The following is a 5,820-nucleotide window of genomic DNA, read 5'->3' as shown; positions in this document are numbered from 1 at the left end:
GTCAATAACATTCCCTACTTTGTTATGTCCAAAAATTGATCCAATGCGTCTGCTTCCATAAAGCCATAAGTTACAAAATCCCGTTTCCCAATGGAATGCCAGTTTAGGGGATTCTGGCAGAAATGGAACTTTACCAATTAACATAGTCTCACCACCTAGTCAGGAGACTGAGTGGCATGGTGGCACAGTGATTAGCATTGCTGCCTCACAGTGCCAGGGACCTGTGCTCGATTCTTGGCTAGGGTCGCTGTCTGTGCGGAGTTTGCACATTCTCCCCGTGTCTGCATGCGTTTCCTCCCACAGTCCAAAGATGTGCAGGTTAGGTTGATTGGCCATGCCAAATTGCCCCATAGTGTCCCAGATGTGTATGTTAGAGGGATTATTGGGGTAAATGTGTGGGATTGGGGGGATCAGGCCTGGGGTGAGATTATTGTCGGTGCAGACTCGATGGGCCAAATGGCCCTGGTGTAATCATGAAACTTCTTCCTGCAACGCTCTCGGCTGGCATTGATTTGCTCTTCCACCTCATTCTAAACCTATCTGGGTGCTGCTCTGATCTCCATAGTAAGAATTGATCAGATGAGTCAACTGATGAAGGAGCAGTGCTCCGAAAGCATGTGATTTCAAATAAGCCTGTTGGACTTTAACCTGGCATTGTGAGACTTCTTACTGTGCCCACCCCAGTCCAACACCAGCATCTCCGTATCATGATCTCCATAGATAATATTGGCATTAAAAGAGAAATTTAAACACCCAGTGATTCACTGTAAGAACATGACACAAAACTTCATTTTTTTTAACTAAAATGAACTTTATTGTACTTACAAAAAAAAAGCAAAGCAGTGCTAGCTACTACCAAAAGAGAAGAAATGAAAGAATTTTTCTCCACCTCCAAGCTGGGCAAATCTTCCAGCCTCTTTCCTCTCTTTCACCAATCTGAGCATAAGCTCCCACCTACATTGCACAGAGTGAATAATAAAGTAAGTCTTCTCTTTGCTTAAGCTCAGGCCTGGATAGCATTTATCTCTTTAGCTCCCTCACCAACTACTAACAACATAATAATTTTAGACCTACAGTTTCCCTTTTTATTTAAAGGCAAAATACTGTGGATGCTAGAATCTGAAATAAAAACAAAAAATGTCATGGAAACTCAGCAGATCTGTCAGTATCTATAGAGAGAGAATAGAGCCAATGTGTCAAGTCTGGATGACCCTTCACACTCTGATGAAGGGTTACCCAGACTCGAAATATTGGCTCTATTCTCTCTCCACAGATGTTGACAGACCCACTGAGTTAGTCCAGCATTTTCTGCTTTTGACCCCCCCCCTTTACTGCTTAATTCCATCCAAAAGTTTCAGTATACGTTACTAGGTATAGGAGATTCTTTCATTTCTTCTCTGGAATTCAAACCATGGATGCCACAGCTCTGCAGAATTCACTTTCATTTCTCCTTAGTGTTTAGTGATTCTCCAAGATATGAGATTTCATGGTGACTCTTCCGTTAGCTTTTGACTAAGAAATACTCAGCTCTTTCTTCAAAATCGCATAACTGTGGTCTTCCCAGCTGGAGCTTTGTCCTTGTTGCATTCATGCTTGGTGATTTAAAAACCAGGAACACCTCTGGTCCTTAATGGCGTCTATGTTTCTGTAAAGCTCTTGGTCCCATGGCTTTCCAGCTCCTGGAGGACCCCCTTTATCTCTTTTCCTTCTCCAAGCTTGTTTACGATGAGGCTTACTGTAAATTTCTTCCTCCACCTCCAAGGCGAATCTTCCAGTCTCTTTCCTCTCTTTCCCCAATCTGAGCATAAGCTCCCACCCACATTGCACAGAGTGAATAAAAAAGTAAGTATTCTCTTTGCTTAAGGTCAGGCCTGGATAGCATTTATCTCTTTTACTCCCTCAATAGGTTGCATCTGTCCCAATCTTTTCCAAAACTGAACTGCTGACTGTGTCCTTCTGTGAGCAACCATACACATAAATAAACAAAGGAACATTCCCTAAGCCCAACTCCATGACAATGTGGCATACTTCAGATGTTCCAAACAGAAGTGTAAACTCACTTTCTTTACCTTCAAAACCCTCTTCAACTAGAGGACCCACATGAATGGTTTATGACTCTAATATAGTTAACAAACTTCTCTGCTGGTTCCATCAAGGAACCCCCTTGTTTACAAAAGCACTTTTAGTTAATTGATCGAGGAACTATATGAAGAGGAAGTGCCCCACTGTCAGAGGGTCAGCACGAAGGAGTGTTGCGTTGTCAGAGGGTCAGTTCTGAGGGAGTGCCGCACTGTCAGAGGATCAGTACTGAAGGAGTTTTGCACTGTTGAATGGATGCAGTAATGCAAAAGACCCTTATCTTCATACCAAGAATATGCATAAGTCCGTTTCCCAAACACCATTCTCTGAGAATTGGGTAAACCCATTTTTCGATCATTCATGGGATGTGACATTGCTGGCGAGGTCAGTGTCTATAACCCATCCATAATTGTCTTTTGAGAAGGTGGTGGTGAGCTGTGTTCTTGAACCCACTGCAATCCATGTAGTGTAGGTGTACCAAGAGTGCTGTTATGGAGGGATTCCTGGACGTTGATGCAGCGACAATGAATCTAACCTTGTCCCACAAGGTGTGCCATGTTTACACTAGTTGATGAATCAATTCTATACAGTGATTTTTTAAAATCCTAGCACCATTGTCAGCACTGCTGCCTCACAGCACTAGGGATCCGGGTTCAATTCCCAGCTTGGGTCACTGTCTCTATAAACTTTGCACATTCTCCCCGTGTCTGCGTGGATTTCCTCTGGGTGCTCTGGTTTCCTCCCACACCCCAAAGATGTGCGGGGTAGGTGGATTGGCCTGTTAAATTGCTACTTAGTTTCAGGAGGACTAGCAGGGAAATTGCCTGGGGTTATGGGGATAGGGCCTGGTTGGGATGTGGTTGATGCAGATTTAATGGGCTAAATGGCCTCCTTCTGCACTGTAGGATTCTACGATTCTTTTATCTCTCAGTATAAGTTTGTGCTGCCTTCCTTTATCTGAGTTAGGAGATATAGCATTCCTCCAATGCCTGCCAAATATTTCATCTTTCATTGAGAAACATCTCTCTTTTCCAAGTTGGTTTCTTTTTGCACATTTAAAGCAAACCTCCTCTCTACTACTGGTGCTGTTAAATCATCCTGTCTGAACAACAGATCACCCTTAAAGCCCATCGTCTGGGTCGAATAATTTTCAGGAAGTCAATCTTGAGAGAGTCCAGAGTTCTCGCTGCCACATGACAGCAGTAACATTGAAGGTAAAGTTATAAACTGTACCACAGGTGAGATGGGATATGTGAGAGACTCCCAGTCACAAGAGAAAGGTTACTCCACAATCTCTTTAATCATAACATAATCTCTCCAGTTTGAATAAAGTCCAGTTTTGTTTCCAAGTATTGTTGCTGGTAATCATTTATTGCCAGAGAATGAGCATTATAAATCAGATAAGGTGCCTTGATTTGCAAAAAATGTGCAATGGGTTAGATGGGAGATGCTAAATATCGTGCAGGATCTAAACCGAAAACTTATCTGAGATTCTTTACAATGAAGGGAGAGGCCCTAAAATCATTTAAAAAGTACACCACGGTGGCACAGTGGTTAGCACTGCTGCCTCACAGCACCAGAGACCTGTATTCAACTCCGATCTTAGGTCACTGTCTGTGTGGAGTCTGCACATTCTCTCTGTGTTTGCATGAATTTCCTCTGGGTGCTCTGGCTTCCTCTCACAGTCTGAAAGATGAGCTGGTTAGGTGCATTGGCCGTGCTAAATTCTTCCTCAGTGTATCTGAACAGGTGACTAGGGGATTTTCACAGTAATTCCATTGCAGTGTTAATGTAAGCCTACATTTGACACTAATAAATAAACTTTAAACTCTGGATCTGCACTGTAAGTGCTATACACTACAGGGGCAAAGGCCATGTGTAGGAAGATGGGGTTAGAAAGTTGGCTTTGCATCAACAAGGACAAAATGGGCCAAATGGCCCCCTTCTGCTCTGTATCGTTTCCACGGTTCTAGAAACTGAAATGCAACAAACTAATCCTGGTACATGTGTTTTCTTTAACAAATAGCTCATCAAATACTTCAATTTAAATGCCACACATTTTCTTTCTTTTACACTTTTAACTTTGCATCATAAACAATTGTCACAGCAGAACACCAACAACAATTTCAAGCTGTTGGGTGAGAAGTGAGGACAAAACAACCCTCATTTCAAAAGGAGATCGAGTGTTAGCCCTTTGAAAGAACTATGTAATCAATGTCCTCCCCTGCCCTGTCCCAGAGCCCAGTACGTTGTTACTTTCTGTCATGCATTGCACTGAGAAAATCTTTACATTCTATTCATTCAAAGTCTGGCTGCTGGAATCCCAGTTTCCCAATTCCCCAATCCAGACAATCCCTGATTTCCATTGTTCCGCCGTTGGCCACCATGCCTTCAGCAAATTCCTATGATATTATAAATAGGATTGATTACGCTCTCAATAAATCACTCTGCATCATCAATCATTATACACAGTCAATAAGAAAGTCAGTCAGGAGGATGTCCAATCCTCTTCCAGGTTGCCACTCTGGAATTTGGCTGTCCTTAACCCCGGAAGTATAATTTGGAACTTCAGTAGACACTTTTTCTCTTGGAACTAATTCTGCATCATTCTTATGTGGTATTGTACCATACACTCAATCACCAGGCAACTCAGATTCAAGTAAGTATTCCGTAGTAGTATTCACAACACTAGAGACCATACAAGCTCGTACTCCTGGAGATGATTCTAAAAAATCATTTTGAGATGACAATTGGTCAGCATGGCATCACCAAACTAGTTCATCTTCAGTATGAACCATGTAAGAAATTGGACCTGTTTTTGCTAAAATTACAGCTGGTTCCCATTTCTCACTTGTGGCTTAATTACACGCTAATACTCGATCTCGTCTCGAAATGAGGGTTCTTCTCGTCCAACAGCTTGAGATTGTTGTTGGCGCTCTGCTATCTCTGAAGCTTCTGGAGGTAATAACAAATCAAATGTTATCCTCATCATTCTCTTTGAGAGTAGGAATATGGGTGACTAGTCAGAGGAGTCGTGTTCCTAAAACTATTCACACGTCATGACAATGAACCTCGCTCTTTTGAAGTTTGTAAGAATGTATTAAGGATTGAACAAAACTTTCAGCTAATCCATTGGTTGATGGTTATTGGACGATAAATTGTGGATTTTGAATACTGAATTTAATTTACTTTGAGAGAATCCTCAAACCCTTGTAACCAGTGAACCATTATCACTAAACATCCGTTCAGGTTTACCAAATATTGCAAAAAATTTCAACAAATATTTCAATGATTTGTTCAGATGCAGCAGATTGTTTGATGACAATTTTGGGCCACTTTGAGTGGGCATTACTTATGACTAAGATCATAAATCTCAAACAGACAAGCAAAATCTACATGCAATTGTTGCCGTGGAATTTAGGCCACTCCCAAGAGTGTAAAGGAGACAACAGTGATGTATTTCATATTCCTTATAACTGAACTTTCTGATCCCTGGAACCATTCTTGTAAACTGCTTCTGCACTCTCTGCAATGTCTTCACATCCTTCCTATAGTGTGGTGTCCAGGCCTATTCACAATACTCCAGCTGAGGTACATGGATGAGAGGGGTGTGGAGGGATATTGTCCAAGTGCAGGTCAGTGGGACTAGGCAAAAAATGGTTCAGCACAGACAAGAAGGGCCAAAAGGCCTGTTTCTGAGCTGTAAATTTTCTATGGTTCTATATTTCTGAGGTCTAACTA

This window comes from Carcharhinus amblyrhynchos, chromosome 10 (genome assembly GCF_965287045.1).
Source record: "Carcharhinus amblyrhynchos chromosome 10, sCarAmb.v2.hapA, whole genome shotgun sequence".
Lineage (NCBI taxonomy): Eukaryota > Metazoa > Chordata > Chondrichthyes > Carcharhiniformes > Carcharhinidae > Carcharhinus > Carcharhinus amblyrhynchos.
The sequence above is the reverse complement of the archived record's forward strand: the minus strand, read 5'-3'. Positions refer to the sequence as shown.